This window comes from Macrotis lagotis, chromosome 1 (assembly GCF_037893015.1).
Source record: "Macrotis lagotis isolate mMagLag1 chromosome 1, bilby.v1.9.chrom.fasta, whole genome shotgun sequence".
Taxonomy (NCBI): domain Eukaryota; kingdom Metazoa; phylum Chordata; class Mammalia; order Peramelemorphia; family Peramelidae; genus Macrotis; species Macrotis lagotis.
The window spans coordinates 702950509-702976101 of NC_133658.1; positions in this window are offsets into that span (position 1 = coordinate 702950509).

Genomic DNA, 25593 nt, shown 5'->3' on the forward strand with positions numbered 1-25593 from the left:
ACCTAGTTTTGTATTTTAAAGGTATGGTAGCTGTTTCATTTTTCAGTCCAAGGTTTATGTCGCACAATTTCCACTATTCCATTGCATGACTTGTTATCAATAAGTCTGGGTTCCTTAAGGGTAATCTTTTTATAATTTCTGGAGATAATGACTTTGTTATAAATTACTATCAAAATCCTCTTTTCTATAAATTAGTCTGCATAAGCCAATTGTTCAATGCTTTTTTTGTTGCTCTTTGGCTGAATTCATGGGGATGTGGATCTCCATGTTGCTTCCCAGGTTATCTGTACCATACTCCTCTTTTACAGCTTCCCTTTTTTGTTGTCTTTCCTCATTAGAATGTAAGATCCTTTAGAAGTTATAGCTTGCTGGTTTGGGTTTGTTTTCCTAGTCCTTAGCACAAAACACCAGAAACAGACAACACTTAATGCTCCATCCATCCATCCATTCATCTCTCATCAGATTATCTATCTATCTATCTATCTACTGATTAATTATGTACAATCTATTGTACATAAGCATGTTATTGACTAATATTTGGAGGGGTCACTAGCATGAATTTTGGGTAATGGATGTATTACCTTGTCATGAAAAAGAAGAGATCAGGCTTGCATCTGAGAGGGTGCTAAAAAAGTGCTTTACTAATAAGTGGTGCCATTATGAAAAATTTCAGTTAGTAATTTTTATGGTCTTTCCATTTCCCAGTTTTGAAAAGGCTAGATGGTTATGCATCTCATTTGACATAACTATCCTATGATTAGCTTCATTAATAGTATGCCAAATTTGTTTCATATTTAATCTAACTTGCACGTTTTTATGCTGTATTTAGGTTACAATTTAGATAATCAGAAATTCTCTACATTCTTTTCTTAGGAATTCTCTGCATCTTCCAATAATTTTTCAAGTCTCTCTAGTAGTTTTATAGATGATAAATGACTTTTATTTGAGCTTGTTTTGAATCTTTTCATTGTTTTAATCTTTTGGCTTATTTTCAAATATTCAATTTATAAAGACACTGATTTTTTTTTCTGAACTCCATTCCACTTAATTCCTGTCAATATCCTTATGCAAAGTGGTCTTCAAATTTTTTACTACGTGTATGGGCTAGATATTAGTATAATCTTTCAATGTCCTTTCCTAGGCATTTGTTTTCTTAAGTCATTTAAGGATTAATCTAAGATAACTTAACTCCACTTTTCTTCCTGGGATTCATAACGTGGCAATAACCAAAACATAATATTATTGCATGCAGATTATAATGTTTTTATACTCAGTCAAATATTATTGGTGGGTATATGCATGATGATGTAACAGACTCCTTTAGAAATATTTCTTTTTAATGTGAATACCCTTTGATCCAGCAATACCACTACTGAGTCTGTACCCTGAAGAGATGATGAAAAAAGGGTAAAAACATCACTTGTACAACAATATCCATAGCAGGCCTGTTTATGGTGGCAAAGAATTGGAAATTAAGTGAATGTCTTTCAATTGGAGAATGGCTTAACAAACTGTGGTATATGTATGTCATGGAACACTATTGTTCTATTAGAAACCAGGAGGGATGGGAATTCAGGGAAGCATGGAAGTATTTCCATGAACTGATGCTGAGTGAGATGAGCAGAACCAGAGAAGCATTGTGCACTCTAACAGCAACATAGGGGTGATGATTAACCTTGATGGACTTACTCATTCCATCAGTGCAACAACCAGGTACAATTTTGGGCCATCTACAATGGAGAATACCATCTGTATCCAGAGAAAGAATTGTGGAGTTTGAACAAAGACCAAAGACTATTACCTTTAATTTTTTTTTAAAAAAAGGTTATCTTATTATGTAATTTTGCTATCTCTTATACTTTTTCTTCCTAAGGATATGATTTCTCTTTCATCACATTCAGTTGAGATCAATATATACCATGGAAATAATGTAAAGACTAACAGAATACCTTCTTGTAGGGGGTGGGAGGAGGGAAGCAAGAATGGGAGAAAAATTATAAATCTCAAAATAAATAAAATCTTTCTAAAAAGAGAAATATTTCTTTTTAGTATACTTAAGTCTATCTTTTGTATTTGTACAAACTAAAAAAAAAACTTTTCAAAATTCCATTTAAAATAAACCCATCTCCTTTTCACAATCTGTTGAGAACCAGCAATGTTTTGATATCAATAACCTTGTTAGGGAGCAATTTTGGAGTTTACAATAATTCTAGATTTGCTTCCAGTTTTTCTGCTTTTCATATTTAAAAATATAATTTCATAGTTAAGTTAAAAAATCTTAAAAATATATATATATATATATATTTATCTACATTATTTTCAAAGGCATCATTTTATCTGGGTTGGAGAATCAAGTAATTTCTTTTGATTATCCTCTATTGATCTGCAATTTAATATAGTATAACTTCGAGTTGAGATCATTATAAAAAAAGTAAGTATGAAATCTTTAACTCATAAACTGACACATAGTAAGAATATTTATAGTTTCTGTTCATTTTATGTTATCTTGTGGTTTATCTGTTTTAGTATTTAACATTCTATGGACCCAAAACTTTTAAATCAGGTGGGGTTTTGGTATTTCTGACTTATTCCCTTTTGTCTTGCCATCTTGTGATACTAGAATACAGAGAGTTCCATTTGTTCCATTGTCTTTCAGAACAAATTCATGATCATGACAGTTTCAGATAGGACAAAGCAAAACATTCATGGGTATAGGTTCATCATATGGACAGATTGTAACCTAGTTAGTAGTAACACTGGTTTTTGATAGTTCTTCATAGTTATCATAGTTATCTCAGGAAATTAGATAGTGTTGATGAGATACATATAGTTATTCTCTTACTTTGATGTTTTCATTCTTTGCCACTTCCCCATTTCATGGATGATGGATTGAACTTTAAGATATTTTTGCTGACTATAATCATCATCATTATTATTATGACTTTCATTACTATCATTAAAGCTATATGCTTTAACCAAATTTATTTTCTGAACTCAATGTATAAATTTCTGATTATATTTCCACCATTTTCTCAACTGCAAATAACTTCTCTTTTCTCTTGAATTTTCTAATTCTTGTTTATTCTTTAAAGTGTAGCTCAAGCTCTTCTTCAATCAATCAATGAATAAGCAGTTATTTATTGAATGCCTCCTATGTTCTAAACACCATACTATGTTTTGTGGATATAAGTAGCTAATATTTTCATGTAAGGGCTTTTCTAACTATTCCCATTGCTCGTGGAACTGAAAATACATACATACATACATGTATATATATATATATATATATATATACATATACATGTATATATATGCTGCTCATTTAGAACTTATAGTTATATATATAATAAATATATCTATGAATAAATATACAAATATACCAAAGAAATGTGATTTTTGTCATCATAGAGAACCTTAACTGGGACTTTCCTACATTAGTTCAAATATCAATCCATCTCTGCCATATTAGATAATTCTTAGGGAGCTGCTTGAAATAGAAGTTAAATGACTTGTCTGCCAGAGTCCCATGGCCAGTAAGTTTCTCTGGTGGGTGATTTTTTATTAAACAACCAGTATCTTAATCTGCATGATCTACATGATGAATCAAGTTATTGTGAGTGTTATTGTCATTAATAATGATGACCCATAGTATTTATATTGCATTTGCAGTTTTGTAAAGTGATTTACATCTGTTATTTTATCCTAATCAACATCATAGTTATATATTATTTAATGATACTGGCTATTGTTGTTATTGTTGTTACTTATTATCTAGTGAATGCAAGTGCAAAACCCATTTTCAAAGAGTAAAAGAAATATTTTTATTTAGTTCAATTTATTGTAATTCTTTTAGCTTGCATATTAAATTTTTCTTTGAATCACAGCCTATTGCAGATTCAAAAATTGACATGCCCAATGTCAATGTTGTTCCCCTCCTTCTTGTAACTGTATAAATGATCATATTAAGATAAAAGTATGGGTGGCTAGGTGGTATAGTGGATAAAGCACCGGCCTTGGAGTCAGGAGTACCTGGGTTCAAATCCGGTCTCAGACATTTAATAATTACCTAGCTGTGTGGCCTTGGGCAAGCCACTTAACACCATTTGCCTTGCAAAAAAAAATCCTAAAAAAAAAAATAATAGTTTTTAAAAAATAATTATCTATAGTCAAATTAAGCAAATTATACACTATAAGATATTCACTTCCCAATACCATTGACTCTTTATTATGCTTGGGTTAATTATGGGCATCAAGCCATCATAGAGTTCATCTCTATTACAGGGACTACATCTGAGACCACTCAATCTCTTTACTGTGTGCTAAGAGTGAGTTGCCCCAAAGATCAACCATTCTTGCATAAAATACTGTCTGTGAGCTTGGGCACATGCACCCTAGTTAATTAGGGTTTCTTAATCTTTAATAATACTTGAAAACCAGTAACTACTGATAATGATGTCAGAACTGAATCTCTTTACTCAAATTATGGAATAGCAATTCAACTTCAATTTGCACTGTTCCCAAAAATTCACCCTGTGATCCTCACATATATGCTGGTAATTTCTTAGCTGAAAAAACGACTTGCAGAAAAATGGGAATTCCAAAGATGTTGGTCAATATCAGGAAGTACTCAAGGAACCTTTGCAGTTTTAACACATCCTGCATTTAATTTTCATCTGATCACAATTCAAATTCTTCAATAAATCCCACTGGAATATATATTAGCTAAACTTTTGATTTCAATTCTTATTGACCAGAAGTAAGGTTTCTTACATGATTGTTCATTTAAGGAATATTTTCTGAAAAATACTGATGAATGGTTGAGAAATCATATGCAACTTTCTAACTGGTTTAGCCTCATGAATTTAGAACTGTGTCAGAAGTAGGATTTAATCCTAGGTTTCCATGTCTCAGGATCAGGATTCTGTCTTATACATATCTATCTTAAACCCCAACTGAAAACATAATAGATGAACAATAAATTAAACATATCTTAGGATACACCTTAAAATTATACTGAACATAATTTAAACATTCTTTGAGTTAGAAGGTACTTAGAATGTAAATGCATATTGATTTATACAGATTTATAAAAATAATCTGATTAAGTCTTCACTATACACTAGATTTAGAAAAATGTATTTTTCTAGTAACACATGAAATATGAGTGATTCTGATTTTTAAAATGTATATCATTTCATTTTTATATTTAAAAACCTTTGGTGCTTGAATTTAAAAACTCAAATAAGCACAATCTATGAATTCTTTTTAAAAATAAATTATCTATTGACATCATTCTCATTCACCTAAAAATTGGAGCATATTCTTTTAAACTTCCTTTCAAAAGAACTAAATTGAATTTTAGCTAAATATAGTTTTAGCTCATTTGATTTAACAGTCTCATCTATCTTTCTGGAATGTGCAATCATTTATTCTTCTTGAAAAAAATAGCCATAAAATATGTTTTTAAATACTTAAGTTACTATGACAAAACATCAGACATTAAGCATTGTTCAGCTAACATGGTAGAAAACAAATGTGATGTAAACACAAAGCTAAGGATACATAAGAATAACTTGAATTCCCAAAATGCAGATTAGAAAATGTAATTTGGAGTATGAAATGGCACATTTTGCCAGTGTTAGAAAAACATAGGAAAAGCTGCTTGATTACATTTATTTTGGTCTTTTGACTACATTTTTATTTATATGTCTTTGGTACTAAATTTAGTAATTCTTTCTCCTCTGTTACCAGCTGTAAACCAATACTGTTGGGGCAGAAAATGAGCTTCTTATAGTAGATTGCTTAATATGCATTATTAATTTCAGTTCTTTCCTGTGGCTTAGATATAAGACCACTTATTTAAGCTCTTTACTCCTGAACTTACTTAAAAATAGTAATTTAGTACATATCATCTTATGACCTGTTCATGTTGTTGCTTTGCACTTTTTACTTTTGAACATAACTTGGTCCCAAAGAAAAGATATGAAAGATCCTTTCTCTTGCTCCTTTGAAAAAAAATGGAATTTGTGGACATAAAACATTACATGTGACATCAGACGTTTTCAAATATTTAATTGGTTTTCTTGAACTATTTATTTTATTTTTTACTCTTTAAAAAATTGTTAGAAGAGATGGCTCTTTGGGAGGTGAGAAAGGAGGGACTTAGGGAAAGGTAAGTGATAAAAATAGAAAATATCAATAAAATCTGTGTTAACAATTATTTGAGAAGTATTATCTTGATGAGAAGGGTCACTTCTTTAGCAGGGACAAGAGGAAAGCAAATGAGAAAAAGGGATAACATCCAGAGGAGAATTCTTTGAAGGTCACCTCACTACTCCCAGATTCTATCCAACCTAGACCCTTAACCAATAATTATCTTCCTGATTACCTTTGAGAAAGCAGCTATCTTAATCTTGATCTAGAAACAACAAAGCAAGGACTAATCAACCAGTTATATATACACATACACACATGAATATGTATATTTTATTCATATATTTTCCTTATGCCTTTTCTATTTTACATAATGGTTATTAACTTACACAACAAATGTTTTTCCTTCCCACCCCCTTACCTCTCTGCTATCTCCTTTCTACACACAAGGGGAAATAGTTATGTAAAAACTAAAGATTAATGCATCCATGTTTTAGAGTTACTTTCATCTGCAACACTATAGCTATTATTTATGTCAATCTCCTGGTCCTACTTCTTTCATTATACTATCATTTTATAGATTTTCCTATTTTTATTCAAATTTCTCATATTTTTCATTTTTACAGCACAACAGTATTTCATCATGTTCAAATACTATTTTTTTTATTTAGAACAATTAAAAGTGCTGTCATTGAGTAGTAGTAGGTCCATCTATGATTACACTGATAGGAGAAACTCCCAGTTAAGAAAATCCCTTCTATCACTATTAGTTGGTAACTTTCTCTACTATTTATGAATCTAGAGTAGGATTTCTTAATATTTTATCTTGGCATGGATCATTTGGTAACCTAGAGCAACCAATAGAACTTCTCTCAGAATATTATTTTAAATAATTTAAAGGAGTATTAAATTTCAGTTAGGAATTAGAGAAAATAAAAATAATTTTTCCCATCCAAGTTCATAGATCTCCTGAATCGCTAAGACATCAAATGCTTTTAAAGACACAATACGGGCCACTAGGTGGTGCAGTGGATAGAGCACTGGCCCTGGAGTCAGTAGTACCTGAGTTCAAATGTGTCCTCAGACACTTAATAATTACCTAGCTGTGTGGCCTTGGGTAAGCCACTTAACCCCACTGCCTAGCAAAAACCTAAAATAAAATAAAATAAAATAAAATAAAATAAAATAAAATAAAATAAAGACACAATACACCCAGCATGTGTCAAAGACCTGGAGAATCCAGGTCTTCCTATTTCTCAGGTCTCCCTCTTCACTACACCATGCTATTTTCTTTTTCTATATACTTTGGCAAAAGAGAAAAATATTAATGTCTAAATTAAGAGAAAACAATACATATTGAAATGAGCTAATCCTATTCATGTATTTATTTTATAAGCTGTTCTGGTTTAATTAAGCCTATTAATAGACATTAAAAAATGAACAGTTTTTTGAATTGTTCAGTCATTGCCAATATTTTGTGACCTGGTTTGGGATTTTCTTAGTAGAGATACTGGAGTGGTTTGATATTTCCCTCTCCAGCTCTTTATATAGATGTGGACACTTAAACAGGTTTAAGTGTCCCAGGGTTACAGGGTTAGTTAGTAGCTGAGGTAGAATTTGAACCCTGGTGTTCAATTTACTTTACCATCTGGCTGCATTGATTTATAACTTTTGACTTTTTGACTTGTACTTGTATTTTTTTAATTCTCTTTTAAGATAAAATTTCCTTATCTCCCTTAGTTTGGAAGTTCAGAAATTTTTCCATAAACACCAGGGAGCCACAGATTGTTTTTAAGCATTAGTCAAATCAATGAATTAGAACAATTATTTTGACAACTGTGTGAAGAATATATTGAAAGAGGTAGACATTAGAGAGGCAATAATTAAAAATTAAAAGGCTACAGTTATATTTCCCTTAAGCAACAGGAAAGTCCTGACTGGGATGGCAGCACTAATTAGTAAAGAAGAATAAATGTATGTGATATTGGTGACCGACTGAATGAGAGAAGAAAGAAAAATTTTAAAAATGACTCCAAGCCTGACAATCTCAGAAACAGGTGGAAATTAGCAGAAATTCACAGAAGTTTAAAATAGAAGCAGGATTAGTTATGAAGGTTATCTTTTAAGATTTAGACATATTGTGTATGAGATGTGAATTTGAACATGTCTAGCAAGGAATTGGAAAGGTAAGAGTCGGACTCAGTTGAGATATCAGAGCTGGATCTACAGATTTGAAAGTCATCTGTAAATAGGTGATAGTAATGCACAGAGGTCCAATTCATACCAACAGTATTTGCTAGTTGTTTTTCTAGGTACTGGGAATATAAAACCAATTTAAAAAATAAGAAGAGTCCCCTCCAAATTCCCCCAAGGCATTTTCCCCTTGAATTTAGGGTAATAACAAAGATGGTTAAGAAAAAAAGCTCATGGGATTTTACATTCTATTATCAAGAAAGAATATAGAGAGCAGAGGTTAGAGGTTAAGAAATTTACCCAAGGCTAAAAATCTATCAGCATAGACAGGAATAGTACTCTTTTTGTTCATCATGTGTTGGCCAAATGCCTATGACAATTTCTCACCATAAGAATAGAAAATTAATCATAAATTCAGTTTGTGGAAGCTTCGAATTTTCAAGTTCCATAAGTAGAATACTATTTTTCACAGCATCTGTTCCTTCCCACATCATCTTCTGGTTCTCTCTTTTCTTAAGCACGAAGAAGCGGGTGACTGGAGACATTCAGCTGTGCTCCTTTTGAGCTACCATTCCTCCAGACTCAAAGGTCTTATAATAAAAATACTATGAAACCTTCACTTTTCTATAAGGAACCAACTATACATAAACTAATGAAAAAAGTTCAATACAGAAAGTTTAATACCTTGTTAATTAAGTTTTCTCTTGGAGGTTTTAAAAATAGAATATTAAATTCAGAAAACAGCATAACATGTGCTAACATTATATCAGTGTTAATTGATGCAATACATACATTGGTATATTTGTTTTTTAATCACCAAATGTTGCTTGTTTGCCAAATATTCAGGCTGCTCATTTCCATGTTTTCCTTTTTACATTTTGCTTATATTTAAATTGTATACACCAGATTGTGTACCCTTCACACATATTTGCCATCCTTCACTTCAAGAAACAACTCCAAAGACCTTGACTCAAAATAATATCTAATTTGTATACTACAAGACTTCAAGGATTTATGTTTTCATTAGCATTTGTACATCTTTCACCAAAACAAATGGTAGACCTCTGACACTTTAGTGGGTAGTCTTTATGAATTGTCATTGCCCTGCAAAAAATCATTACTAATTGGTTATTCTTCTTCTGATGAGTCTCTTATCTAGACTTGTCCTTGGATAATTAAGATAAAGTTCATCTCCAGATACATAAATCTGTTTGCCTTAGTTTCCTCATATGTAAAATGAACTAAAGAAAGAATTGGAAAACTACTCCATATCTTTGTCAAGAAAATCCAAAGTGGATTCATGGAGTCACACACTACTGAAATGACTGAACATCTTGACTCAAGGCTAGGCTCTCTATTCACTGTGCCAACTAGTTCCCCTAAGAAACTGGGGTCACATTACATCATCATAGGGACTAGCTCAATGCTTTAGTGAACAATGATTGATGTATACCAGTACCCAAATTCACCATTTTAACAATGGATATGTGTTAAGAATTTTCACTCTAACAATGCAGACTGCAAACCATCTATGTAGTTATTGTATATTTGCAAGAGATTCAGCCAATCTTTTGGGAGCTGGCATTCTCTTGACATATTGTCAACATTAGTAGACCACACAGACTATCTGAAAGCTATCTGTTTTCTATATTTTATTTTGCTTTGCTTTGACTTCCTGATTATCTCTTTTCCTGGTGCATTCTTTGTAGCAGTTCTCCCCCTGTAATTTCTTATTTGTAATATTCTGCCACCTGTTGATGACCACCATAGACCTCTACACTGTAATTTGAATGATATTCTACATCTATTGTCATTTGGTTGGAACTGACTTTAATTTTAAATACTCAGGTGATGGTTTCATACCATCATTGGATCATAGAGATGGTGTAGCATCATAGAGTTAGAGATGAAAAGTAACTTAGAGGTCTACCAGTACAATCTCATTTATTTTGCAGCTGACGAAATTTATGTACCTGTGGTGTGTGAACTTTTTCTCTGCATCTTTTGATGTAAACTAATATGATTTCTTTCCTTTTTAATCTCATGCATCTTATCTAATGATTTAAAATGTTTTTGCTGAAAAGTGGTCTCATTAGATTACCAAAAAACACATCACAAAAAAGTTAAGAACCCCTGTCTTTCACCATACTGTTATCATCACACAATTGAGGTACTCTCTCTCTCTCCCCCATTTCCCCCCAGCCCCCCTCTTTCTCCCCCCTTGCCTCTCCCTTTCTCTCTCTCTCACATACACACACAAAAACATCAAATTATTGTAACACAGAGAAGTCTGTAGAATAAATACTTTTGAACTACCTATTTGCTGCTTTTCTATGCACATGTTTCAAGGTATAGGGTGAACTCATCAGAAGTTTTGCCAAGGCAAAAGAGACAGATGTGGAACTTTCTTGTGGGGGTTCAACCTACCTGTTCCTCATTATCCAGCAGACAGTAGACTACTAGTAGAAAGGTCACAGAGAGCTTGGAAATTACAGGACCAAAAACAGAAATAGAATTACAACATAGAATGCAAATGGATGATTATTTGGGAAATAGGAGGAGACAGGGAAGCTAACAATGTAGCTAGACCAGGTTTTAAATAAACACAGATATCTGCAAATGAATGAATGATAGGGAGGAGTTCAGGAGGAGGATCTTTTGCAGTTTTTCCCAAAACAAACATGAATAAATTTCAATATCCAAGAGAGTTGTTTCCCACCCTGTTGTTACTTCATGGAATAACAAAAGAGAAAATTTTAATAAATTTTAATGTCAAAGGTAAAAATCTTAATAAATATAGTAGCTAATATTCATACAGCATTTTAAGATGTTCAAAATATTTTACATGTTATTTCATTTTATCCTCACAGCAACTTAGTAGATATTATTATTTCAATTTTATAGATGAAGGATTGACAAGACTTCCACAGCTTAGTAGGATTTGAACTTGGTTCTTCCTGAGTCCAAGTCCACTACTCTATTCAATGGCTACGCCTGGATTGCCTAAAACCATAATGGGAGTAAAGATCAGAACAAAAGAACTTCAGATTTTAAAATCTATTTAGCTGACTATAGCTTTATCTTTTCCCTTCCACAACCAACAATTAAAAAAAATGTTTACTTAGTGTTAACTAGGTGCAGGGTGGCTGATTAGAGGAAAGCCTTAGATTAACATCCTGTTGAGCAGCCATACTAGTTTTTGATTATGGATGGGTTACTTTTCAGTACAACCCAAACAAATTCCCCTAAACTCTAAGTTGTACCCAAATCCTTGTTCTATATTAGCTTTCTGCAACTGAGTTTCCCACATTGGTGAAATCACAGTTCTGAACCCCACTCCTTTTCCCCATAATATTATAAAAGACATTGTGCTAGGGAGTTGTCTATGTAAAAGTGAAGAAATGACATTCATTTGAATGAAGTCAGTTCTCTGACTTCAAAGAGCCTGGGACCAAAATAGGGGAAAGAAAGCATATACATATATGATACAAGGCAGACTATGATAAAGAATTATCTAGAGAGGGACAACGAGGTGGCTCAGTGAATAAAGCACCGGCCTTGGAGTCAGGAGGACTTGAGTTCAAATCCTGCCTTAGATATTTAAGAATTACCTAGCTGTGTGAGCTTGGACCAGTCACTTAACCCCATTGACTTGCAGAAACCAAAATAAATTATCATCATCATCATCATCATCATCTAGACAAATGTCCTATGAAAACCAAAGAATAAGAGATCACTTTCCATTGAGAGGATGAAAGAAAAATTTAGGGAAGAGTTGTTATCTGAACTTGACCTGGAAGGAAGTGAAAGATTTCAAAAGAAGGAACAGAAGTGGGGCAGATTCTATCATTAAGGATGGACTAAATAATACACAAGACAAATTGGGAAATAAAAGCCTCATTTTGCTAAATATTGAGTTTTGAAAGAAAGCAGTAAGAAATAAAGCTGGAAAGCAAGATTAGAGACTGATCAGGTAGAGGACTTTTAATGCCATGCTCAAGAATTTATTTTTTCCTAGAGACAATAATAAAAAACTAAAAGTTTTTTTGAAAAAAAAGAGTAACATTACCAGACTTTTGCATAAAGAAACTTAGTTTATTAATTGTGGAAAAGATTAATTGGACATAATAGATTGACTGTGAGACTTTTTAACCCTAATCCTGGAAAGGACAATCTAATTTAGATAGCAGCAATATAGCTAAAGAGGAGAGGAATACCCCAGGGAATATGAAAGGACAATTTTCATAATTGAAAGTTAATAGTGAGTAGGAAGAGAATCAGAAATGACCGGAAGGTTTTAGACTTTGGGAAATTATATGTTCATATAAAAACATATTGAATTTGTGCTGCTACTAGAAAATTTGGAGAAAGTTGTTCAGTGGAAAGTTAGTGATGTGAGAATGGAACTCAAGAGAAATTATGGTTCCAAAAATAGATATCAGTCCAAGCTGCTAATGGGAAGCCACAGGAACAAAAGAAGCTATCAAGAGGATACAGGGAAAGATTCTCAGTGCCTATCCTTTGGGGTCACTCACCCATAATGGAAAGGAGCAGAATCATAAAAAAAAATGAAGAAAATGAGAAATGGGGGACAAACAATCAGATCTATTGAAAGAAAACTAGAAGAAATCTTTATCATGGAAGTCAAGGGAGGAGTCTTCCAAAGAAGAAGGTGGTCAAAAGTTTCAAATACTGTCCATGGCAAGAATGAAGGATGATAAATGGCATTTGGATTGGTCAATTGATAGGACATTAGTAAGGACAGAAGGTGCAATGAGCATTTACAATTGAGTAATGGAGTCAAAGGTCAGATGGCAAGAGGTTGAGGTGTGATTTTACTGTGAATGAGTGGGTGGTGAGGAACTCTTTTTAGAAGCTCAGCAATTATGGGAAGGGAAAATATTAGATGACAATTTGCAAGGTTGGTGGGATCAAAGAAAGATATTTTTAGTATAAAAGAAAACTTGCCTTGTTTGAAGACTGTGGGAAAGAAGTCAGTAAAAGATAGATAGAATATGGCAGGGGGAGAAGGGAGGAATCTATAATTTGACTTTGCAGAAAATAGAAGAGATAGGATTAAGGTCACAAGTACATGGATTAGTTTTGGTGTGGTGGCAGATTTCATCATGAGACAGAAGAAAAGGAAGAAAGGATCGATAAAAATAAAACAATTTTTCAGTGTGGACAATGGGACATTAAGAGCTCAAAACAGATGACTTCATTCTTCTTGATGGAGCAGTATAAGATGTTCTTTTCTAATAGAAAAGTGGAATGGGAGTGGGCAGGAAATATGAAAAGACTAAAAAAAAGTCAGAAACACAACATAGATCCCAGAAATGAATAAAATGATAGCTATGCAGCCTAATTGAGGGTAGTTATATAAAAATTGGGATATTAAATTACTTAAGAGTCCAGGGATGTCTTTTCCCCCATCCTTCACCTCTTTAGAGTATTTACCTAGTAATGATATCGATGGGTCCAAAGATATATACATGGTAGTGATTTTTCTAATAAAATTCAAAACTTTACCAACATGTTTTAGTGTTCCTATTGTTATTGCCTCTTCAACTTACCAACTTTTATCTTCTGTCATCTTTGTCAAAATAAAAGACATGAGGAGAAATCCAGTTATTTTATTTATATTTCTTGTGATTTGGAACATTCTTGAATGTGATTATTGATATCTCATTCCTTTTTTTTGAAAACTGCTTTTTCATCTTCTTTGAACACACAACCATTGGGAAGATCCCCTTTGTTGTTTTGATATATTTGGGGATTTTTAAAAGTTTGATATGCAACTTGACTATCATATCAACATAGATATTTGTTAACAAGAATATTTGCTAAAGGATATTTAATGTAATAAACCATAGCATATTTAATGTACTTTATACTTTTACTAGAATCTAGAGAATAAATATGTGAACAAATATAATAGTTAATATAGCCTCTGCTATATTCATTAATGGCTTTCATAAGAGAGAAATTACTTCAAAATTCTAAATGATCACAATCATATTTTTAACTATTTACAAGTATTTCAGTGCTGACATTTTAAAAAAATAAGGCACAAATAATGACTATACTGAGTGAAAATTAGATCTAATTCTATCTAAACTCCTGAGACATGGCCAACAAAATGGAAAAACTAGATATTCTCTCTAGACCTCTGAATCTGAAAATCCTTCAAAAAAGGAATTAGGTACCAGAGATAAAGTAATCACAGATGACTCCACAGAGCAAGATACCTAACAAATATGAATTAAGATGGGAGAATGCTAAAGTTCAATTCACTCATTTAATACCTCCTCCCCAACTTCATCAGAATGCACCAAACTATACCTCTTAACTTGTGCTCTGAGATCAATTCAGTAATTTTACTTCTGTTGCTATAGGAAATCTCTACTAGTATACCTTGCCCCTCCCCTAACACTACCATTTTATGTGAAATAATAGTGAACCTCCACTGTGGTCAGCTACTTCACAGAGATAAAAGAGAAAAAAATTATTGGACTATACCCTGGGGTGACCATGCTGAAGGGACTGGGCTAGGTACCTTTGTGTGATTCAGAAGTAGGATTAAAAGCACCTCCAAGCCTCAAACTCTATGATGAATCAGTATTTATTAAAAATCAAGTCAAATGAAGTCAATAAGAATAGGGGCAGCTAGGTGGCATAGTGGATAAAGCACTGGCCCTGGAGTCAGGAGTACCTGGGTTCAAATCCAGTCTCAGACACACAGACTAGCTGTGTGGCCTTGGGCAAGCCACTTAACCCCATTTGCCTTGCAAAAAAAAAAAAAAATAAGAATTAATAAATTCTATCATGTACACATAATGCCAGTGCATGCATACTGATAATTTCTGGGAGTTAAACCAAAGTCCAAAAAAGAATGTCTGCTCTCAAGGATATCACAGTCTAATAGGGACTGGAATGGGGTGTGTGAAGAATATATAAACAAATATTTACAAAGAATAGATATACAAACAAAATAAATTAGAGTTAATCTCAGAGGGAAGGCACTAAGAGTAGGGGAATAAGGAAGGTGTGGAAACTCAGATGACTATCTCATATTTTAACCATTTCTATTAATTAAAATCAATTATATAAACTAGATAAATAGAAACAGAATCAATAGGAATCAATTTGGTATTTGATTAATCATAAAAATATTATTTAGAAAAGATTCCATATTTGATTAAAAAAACCTAGAAAAGTAAAAATTCTGAAAGAAATTAAGCTTAGACCATCATTTTTAAAATTTGGGGTTTTTTTAGGTTTTTAAATATAAAGTACTAGAAGCAGCAGTCTGGAAGAAATTTTTTTTTGAGATTGCTTTTAATTTTTTAAAATTTTTTCTCCTTTTATTTTTTCAAATTTATGCATATAATTTTCAACATTCATTCTTTTACCATCTTTTGAATTTCACATTTTTCCTACCACCCCTCTTCTCTCCCTGCCCCACCCTTCCCATGAGAATGAACAATTTGATATAGGTTGTATATAAATAATTGTGTTTATTATATTTTCATATTAGGCATTCTGTGAAAGGAGAATCAGAACTAGAGGTAGAAAAGATCATGAGAGAAACAAACAAAATAAAAGATTTATAAAGTGAACATATTCTGCTTCACTCTACATTCAGAGTCCATAATTTTTTCTATGAATGTGATTGTCATTTTCTATAACAAGTCTTTCAGCATTGTCCTTAATCAATGAACTCCTAGGAGAAGCTACATCCATCATAGCTGATCAGAGCACAATGTTGCTGTTAATGTGCATAATGTTCTCCTGGCACTATTCACTTCATACAGCATCAGTGCATTCAAGTCTTCCCAGGCTTTTCCATAGTCAGTCCACTCATTTTTTTCCTCACAGAAACACAAGCTGCGAAAATTGTTTCCCAGCTTTCTGCATTCCTTCTAATTTTGGTGGCATTGATTTTATTTTCACAAAAACTCTTTTCCCCTCCATCCCATCTTCCCTCTTTTCTCTTTCCCCATTCCCTCCTACTTCCTTATAGGGTAGGTTAAATTCCTAAACCCAATTGGGAATGTGCATCATGTTGAGAGTAAGATTTACTCAGTGTTTGCATTCTCCCTACTTTCCCTCTACAGAACTGGTCTTTTGTACCTCTTCATGTCCTGCTAATGCCTCCACCTTCTTTTCTCAGTTTAATCTTTTTTCAAGTCTTCAATGTTTTATATCTGTCTTGTACCCACAAAGTATACTCCTTTCAACTCTCTTAATAGAAGTACAATTCTCAAAAGTCATAAACGTCTTCACATCATAGTCAATTTATACCCACACCCTCTCTCTGAGTATCCTCCCTCCAAATGTCCCAACAGAAATACCCATACTCTCTGACAAATTATATTTGTTTCAAATGACCTAAGAGAAATACAATTCTTAAGAGTTATAGGTATTGTCTTCCATCTAGTCTTTTGACATTTTTCCTTAATCTTATTGACTTACGGGGGTGGAGCCAAGATGGCGACATGAAGGGATCTAGTCTTAGGAGCTCTCTGATAAAAACTCATAAACTAAGGACTCTAACTAAATTTTCGAGAGACAGAACTCACAAAGGGACCCAGTGAGGCAGTTCTCCTACTTAAGGTAACCTGGAAAAGAGCAGAAAGGCTCTGCTCCCCAGGGTTGGAGGGGCGGCCCGGAAGAGGGGTGGCCCACCAGAGCCAAAGAACCTCAGCCTCCCAGAGGCAGCCCCAGGGAGCTGAGAGCCTCAGCTCACAGCAGCAGGGGAGTCTCCTGGGCTGCACCCCGGGGAGCATCAGCACGGAGTTGGGGATCAGCAGGGGACCTCTGCCAGAGCAAGCACATGGAGCCCAGCCCTCAGGGCACACAGCAAGCAGCCTGGTCTTTCGGCAGCCTAGACCCGGAAACAGAAGCAGGTGGAGCCCCTAAGCAGGAGACCCCAGGACATGAGCCCATTGAGCTGAGGGAGGGGAGTGAAGAGAGAGAGAGACTGCAGAGCTCTATCCTCTGCCCCTGGAAGAGGACTCTAGAGCTCTGACCACATTCGGATCCTGATCGCAGTCTAGGCCCCCCCGTAGAACAGCAGGGGCCCCCCCACCTCAGCCCCGTGGCAGAGGGAGTTGCTTATGGTCATTCACAGACCAAGAGGGAGGACAGAGCCTCACACCCTGAGACCCTTGTGAGAGTGGCCCAAAAGCTCAGGAAGCACCCCCCAAAAACAGGCTTAGGCTGGGAAAATGAACAAAGAAACAAGAGGAAGACCATTGAGAAATATTTTGCAAATGAGCCCAAGAAGGATCAAAATACTCAGTCTGAAGATGAGGAAGCACAGGCTCCTGCATCTAAAGACTCCAAGAAAAAACAGAAATTGGGCTCAGGCTATGATAGAGCTCAAAAAAGACTTTGAAAATCAAATGAGGGAGTTAGAAGGAAATACTGGAAAAAGAAAGGAGAGAGATGCAGGAAAAACATGAAAATAAGTCTGCAGCTTAGTCAAGGAAATCCAAAAAAAAATGCTGAAGAAACAGCATGCTAAAAACCAGCTTAGGTCAAATGGATGGAACAGTTCAAAAAGTTATTGAGGAGAAGAATGCTTTAAAAAGCAAAATTGGCCAGATGGAAAAAGAGATAAGAAAACTCTCTGAGGAAAATAAATCCTTCAGACAAAGAATAGAATTAGGGAGATTGATGAATTTACCAGAAATCAGGAATCAATACTTCAAAACCAAAAAAATGAAAAATTAGAAGAAAATGTGAAATATCTCATTGAAAAAACAACTGATATGGAAAACAGACTTAGGAAAGATAATCTGAAAATTATTGGAATACCTGAAAGTCATGATCAGGAAAAGAGCCTTGGCATCATTTTCAAAGAATTACTACAGGAAAATTGCCCTGATGTTCTAGAAGCAGAGGACAAAATAGAAATGGAGAGAATCCACCGATCCCCCCGAGAAAGAGATCCCAAAAAACCAACCCCCAGGAATATTATAGCCAAGTTCCAGAACTCCCAAGTCAGAGAAAATATTACAAGCAGCTAGAAGGACACAGTTCAAATATCGTGGAGCTGCAGTCAGGATCACACAGGACTTAGCAGCAGCTACATTGGAAGCTCGTAGGGCTTGGAATACAATATACCAGAAGGCAAAAGAGCTTAGAATGCAGCCAAGAATGAACTACCCAGCAAGGCTGAATGTCCTCTTCCAGGGAAAAAGATGGACTTTCAATGAACCAGGGGAATTTCAAAGGTTCCTTTTGGAATGGCCAGAGCTGAACAGAACGTTTGATCTTCAGATACAGGACTCAGCTGAAGCATGGAGATTGGAGGAGAGGGGGGAAATATGAGGGACTTAATGAGGATGAACTGCATGTATAGAAAAATGATACTGATAATATTCATATGAACCATCTCAGTTAATAGAGCAGGTAGAGGGAGCTTTTATAGTTGAAGCACAGGAGAAAGCTGAATTCGAAGATAAAATATGGTGTAAAAATGGAGTCAATAAGAAAAAAAAGGGAAATGGAATGGGAGAAAGAAAAAGGAGAGGGGGAATAGTCCAAGCTATTTCACATAATAAGATTTTTTTTTTATTACATTGAGCTATTGCAATGATATGGATGTGGGGAGGCAAGGGGGAATGATGGAACCTTTGCTCTCATCAGATATGGCTAGGAGAGGAAACAGCAGATATACTCAATGGGGTATAGACAACTGGAGTAAGAAGGAGGGGGGGGCAGGGGGAAGAGGTGGGGATGTAAATAAAGGAGGAGAGGATGGACCATGGGGGGACAGTGGTCAGATATAACACATTTTCTTTTTTTACTTCTTGCAAGGGGCTGGGATTGGATGGCCTGCCCAGGACCATAGGGCCAGGTGGATTCTGGGCCTAAGGGGTGGTATGGGGGCTCAGGGCTTCTTGGCCCCAGGGCCAGGGATCTGTCTGCTGCACCACTCAGCAACCCTACAGCAGAGTCAGAGTGAAAGGAGAGAGAAAATATAGTACATGGTAGTAGAGAAATAAGAAAGGAGGGAGTTGTGATCAGCAATGGCAATGTTGGAAAAATATGGAAGTAACTTTTGTGATGGACTTATCATAAAGAATGTGATCCACTCACGACAGAGTTGATGGTGTTGGAACAAAGACTGAAACACATTTTTTGTTATTATTATTTGGGGGAGGGTGCAGGGCAAGTGGGGCTGGGTGGCCTGCCTGGGGCCACATAGCAGGGTGATCATTGGGTGTCTGGGGCCAAATTCGGACCCAGGTGCTCCTGGCTCAAGGGCCAATGCTCTGTCTGCCACCCAGCCACCCCTACTATTATTACTATTTTATTTTATTTTGGGTCTTTTTTTTTCTTCTTTTTGCTTTTTGCAGGGCAGTGGGGATCAGGTGGCTTGCATGTCACATGGCTGGGTGATTATTGGGTTTATGAGGCTGGATATGGACTCGGGTGGTCGTGGCTCCAGGGCTGGTGCTTCGTCCATTGCACCACCTGGCCATACCTACAATTATTACTATTATTATTTTTTTAATTTTAATTTTTTTCTCCCTTCTTTACATTTTTGCTCAAGCAAGTCTATCTATATTCAATGGGGGAGGGGTATTTTGTTTACTTGTAAACAAGTATATCTTATTAATGTAAAGAAAAATATTTGTACAAAATGAGAATAAAAAATAAAGTAAAATAATCTTATTGACTTACTATTTACTCTCCATTTACCTTTTTATGCATCTCTTGTATCTTAATACTTGAAGAACAACTTTTCTGTTCATGTCTGATCTTTTTATCAGGTAAGTCTGAAAGTTCTCTATCTCATTGAAAAAGTATCTTTTCCTGTGAAAGAATACACTGAATTTGAAAGGTTGTAGATTCTTGGTTGTAATCCAAGCTTCTTGAGCTCCAAAACATCATATTCCAGGCCTTCTGGTCCTTTCATGATGAAGTTGATAAATCCAGCATAATCCTCTGTCTCCCTGGTATTTAAATAAAAATACATGCTTCTTATTGGCAACTTGCATTGTATTCTCCTTTAGCTGAGAATTACAAAAATTGGCTATAATATTTCCTGGAACTTTTATTTGGGGATTTCTTTTGGGGATAATTGATAGAATTAATTTGTTCAAGGCCTATTTTATCTTTTTGTTCTAAGACAGGGCTGTCTAACCTTACTTTTAAAAGTTTTTATGCAAAAAAAGATAGTATATTTTGATTTGCCATTTTAGTGAGAGGTCCGTGATAGCTTGACTTCATTTACTAAAGCATTTAGGAAACAGGGGCGGGGGAAGGCATATAAAATTGCAAAACAGGTCACATACAGCCCCATGGATCACATTTTAGACAGTCCTGTTCTAGGATATTAGGACATTTTTCCATGATCATTTTCTGCATGAAATTGTCCAAGCTCTTTATCTGCTCAGGGCTTTCAGTTAGACCAATAATTCATAAATTATATTTTCTGGATCTATTTTTCTAGGTCAGTTGTTTTTCCTAAAATTTTTTTTATTTCTATTTTTTCAGCCTTTTGATTGTGTTTAATGGTGTCTTGGTGTCTCATATAGAGTCTTTAGTTTCCATCTGTCCAATTCTAATTTTTAGGGTTTTATTTTCTTCAAGTAGTTTTTGTGTTTCCTTTTCCAGTTGGTTAATTTTAATTTTTCATGAGTTCATTTTTTAGTTGGTCATTTGTTAATTTCCTTTTTTAATTTGGCCAGTTTTATTTTTAAAAATATTATTTTCTTCAGTCAATTTTTCATAATCCTTTTGAATGACTTCTCTATTTGCTTTATTTTTTCTTCTTCCTCTATTCTTTGGCTTTTAAAAATCTCAAGAGATCTTTTTGGATTTGAGACCAATTAAAAAAATGCTTTTGATGTTTCACATGTAGGCATTTTGTCATTGCTTTCCTCTTCTTAGATGGAATTCTTATCAACTCTCTCAGAATAGTAACTTTTGGGGGGGGGCAGGGTTATGCTCATTTTGATAGTTGAGCTCTGCTCCTGTAAAATAGGGAGTACAGTTCCAAGCTTTTTGTGCTGGGGACAAGGGGTCTGGTCCCTGACTTTCCAGTTACTAGCAATTTGTTCCCCTGTTAGAGTAGTCCAACCCAATAAATCCTGTTGCACCAGCACTTCAGGGGTTTGTACTCTGTCTTATAAGTTGGGGTTCGAACCCTCACTGCTGCCCTGGTGGCCTGTTGAACCTGGACCTGAGCTGAACTGTGGTTCAGAACCTCCTGCTGGCTTTCCATCTGTCCTGCATACACTAGCTTATACTCCCCTTTTATAACCCTGACATAGAACTTTATTGGAGTCCCCCCATGTATCCTTGTTTCATCCTTTTTTTTGTGGATTCTGTTGCTTTAGGGATGTGTAGAGACTTCATTTGAAAAAAACTCCAGGAGATTCCTAGTTTCATTCTAGCATCTTGAATCCACCCCAGAAATCTCCAAGACTATCATTTTAAACCATATTTCCACAATAAATTCAAAAGAGATAAATAACATCAATATTAAATAGCAGACTACAAAATTTTAAAAGAGAAGCAGATGATATCCCTTTAGAAGCTAGGGCTAGAAAATATATCCCTAAACAGACAAAGCACAGGACTCATTTAAAGAATAAGACAGATAATTCTGATAATTAGCCATTGAAAAAACCCAGCACACAAAAAAGCAAAAGAAATGGGGGGAGGAAGCTTTGTATTATATATATTTCAGATAAGAATTTGGTATCTAAGATAAAAAGTTTCTTATCAGAATTCTCTAAGACCAAAACCTATTATCTAATGGAAAAAAATGATATGAATGAACAGTTCTTAAAAGCCTGCAAATAATTATAATAATGCTACATATCACTAATAATAAGAAAAATTCAAATAAAAATAACCTGAAATTTCAACTCCCACCCTGCAATTTGGCAATGTTCATGATAGATGAGAACAATCAATGTTGGAGCTAAATACACTAACATGTTGTAGGTAAGGATTCCATTCCGAAGAATGCCACTAATAAATGGATAGGCTCAAGAATTCTGGCCAAGATGGTGAAGAGAAGCCAGGCACTGTTTTAAACTCTCTGGGCTTTCCCTCAGAACTGACATAAATGAAACCTCTTAAAAGATTTTGGATTGGGGAGTGGAGCCAAGATGGTGGAGTTAAGACACGATTTCCCAAAAACTCCTTCCCAAAAAAACTCCAAAAGCCATTAAATTATGACTCTAGTAAAAATTTAGAGGGGCAAAATCCACAGAAAGACTGAGTCATATAATTTCCCAGTCCAAGATAACTTAGAAGTTCCATGGGAAATGTGTGTTTTACTGGGAACAGCTGGAAGGGGTGGTGAGAGAACTCTGCTGCACCAGAATGAGTGTGGAGTAAGGAGCACCAACCTAAGAACAGTCATTCTGTGAGAACTTGCAGCAGGAATACAGGAAGCAAACCTGCACCTCCAGAGCACATTAAGGGGGTTGGGGGAGACTGCAGTAATCTCTCTGCTCTCCCTGGGGAAGGACTCAACTGTTTTCCCACATTCAGATCCATGTTGTAGTTCAGGCTTCCATACTAAGATAGCCAAGCAGGGACCTTCCTCAAAGCTCCAGGGCAGAGGTGGAGCCTGTGGTTATCTACATATCAAAGCTCAGGCAAGAGAGCATAAGACCTTGTAGGAATAAAGGTCCCATTGGAGTGTCCCCAAAAAAACCTCAATGCCTTGGAAGTATGGTAAATTAGTCTTAGAGTGAGGAAATGAACAAACAAAAGAAAAAAGAAGAATATGATCACAGAAAATTACTTTGGTCCCATGGAAGATTCAGAAGATGACAAACTTGAAGCTTCTCTATCCAAAACTTCTAAGAGAAATAGGAAATAGACTTAGGCTATGGATGAACTAGCTCAAAAAAGAATTTGAAAAGCAATTAAGGGAGGTGGAAGAAAAATTGAGAGGTAAAATGAGATCAATGCAGATAAATCATGAAAACAAAAATCAGCAGCCCCAGAAAAAGCAAAACAAAAGGCAAATGATGGGGGAAATGCTTTAAAAAGCAGAATTGGCCAGTTGGAAAAGGAGATAAAAAGCTCTCTGAAGAAAATAACTCCTTCAAACACAGAATGAAACTAAAGGAAACTGATGACTTTGTGAGAAATCAGAAAACAGAAAGTTAGAACTTCAAGTACAGGTCTCAGGTGAACCATAGAGGGGGTGAATGAGAAGGACTAACTATGAGGAACCTTATGATGTTGAACTGTTTGTATTCCTACATGGGAAAAAGATACTGCTATATGAACTTTCTCATTTATAAAAGCAGTTAGAAGGAGCATATATAGACAAGGCACAGGAAGGAGCTGAATATAATGGTATAATATAGTAAGATGGAGTCAATAGGTGATAAAGGAAACTACTGAGAGGAAGAGAAAGGAGAGGAAGAAGGGGCTAAGATATTAAACATAAGATTCATGAAAACGTTTGGTTGGTTCACTGAGTAAGCCCCTGGAGTTCCTAATGCCAATAATCAAGGTCTTTAGGGTTCTCAAAACCTAAGGTCTTTAAACTAGCCCCTCCCCCAACACAAGGCCCTATAGAAAGCTAAAGTCCCAAAATTAAAAAAAGACCAGTGTAAAGCAGGGTCTATTGAATGTTACCTTGAAGATAAGAAAAGCTTAGAAAAGGAGAACTGAAGGGAAACTATATGTGAAACTTCAAATATTTCTTAGAAAAAATAAATAAGGAATTTAAAAATCAAATGGAAAAATTGGGAAAGAAATACAAGAGAAGGGGTGGCTAGGTAGAGCAGTGGATAGAGCACCAGCCCTGGAGTCAGGAGTACCTGAGTTCAAATCTGGCCTCAGACACTTAATAATCATCTAGCTGTGTGGCCTTGGGCAAGCCACTTAACCCCATTGCCTTGCAAAAAAGAAAAAAAGAAATACAAGAGAAAATTAACATTGAGCAAGATAAAATTGACATTTTTATTATACAAATATTATATTTGTTCTCCAATTAGTAGTTTCTACCTATAATTTTTTGTAATGTTTTGAATTTTATAATTTTCCCCTCACCCTCCCTTCCTCCCAACACACACAGAGGACAATCTGATAATCTTTATATTGTTTCCATACTATTCACTGATCAAAACTGAATGTGTTGAGAGAAAAAACATGTCCTTGAGAAAAAAAAATAAAATTAACAAAATTATGTAATACATAAGACAACTTAAAAAAAATTTGAAGGTAGGGGCAGTTAGGTGACACACCAGCCCTGGAGTCAGGAGTACCTGAGTTTAAATCTGGCCTCAGACACTTAATAATTGCCTAGCTGTGTGACCTTGGGCAATCCACTTAATCCCATTGCCTTGAATTTAAAAATATTTGAATGTAATCATCTTTGATTTTTGTTTAAACTCTGTACTTCTTTCTCTGGATACAGATGCTATTCTCCATTGCTGATATCCTAAAATGGAATGAGCAAGTCCATTAAGGTCGATCATCATCCCCCATGTTGCTGATACCGTGTATAATGTTCTTCCGGTTCTGCTCATCTCACTCAGCATCAATTCATGCAAGTCTTCCCAGGCTTCTCTAAAATCCCACTCCAACTGGTTTCTAATAGAACAATAGAGTTCCATAATATACATATACCACAATTTGTTCATCCATTCCCCAAATAATGGATATCCCCTCGATTTCCAATTTTTAGCCACCACAAACAGAGCTGCTATGGAAATTGTTGTACAAGTGATGTTTTTACATTTTTTCATGATCTCTTCAGGATACAGACACAGTAGAAGTATTATTGGACTAAAGGGTATGCACATTTTTATTGTCCTTTGGGCATAAATTCAAATTTCTCTACAGAAAGGTTGGATGAGTTCACAGCTCCATCAACAATGCATTAGTGTCCCAGATTTCCCACATCCCTTCCAACATTGATCACTGTCCTTTCTGGTCATTTTCACCAATTTGAGAGGTGTGTTAATTTACATTTCTCTAATCAGTAATTCTTTATAGAAATTTTTCATATGACTATGGATAGCATTGATTTCCTCATCTATAAATTACATCTGCATATACTTTGACCATTTCTCAAGTGGGGAATGGCATTATTTTTAAATAAATTTGACTCAGTTCTCTATTTTTTTAGGGTTTTTTTTTTTTTTGCAAGGCAATGGGGTTAAGTGGCTTGCCCAAGGCTACACACAGCTAGGTTATTATTAACTGTCTGAGGCCAGATTTGAACTCAGGTACTCCTGACTCCAGGGC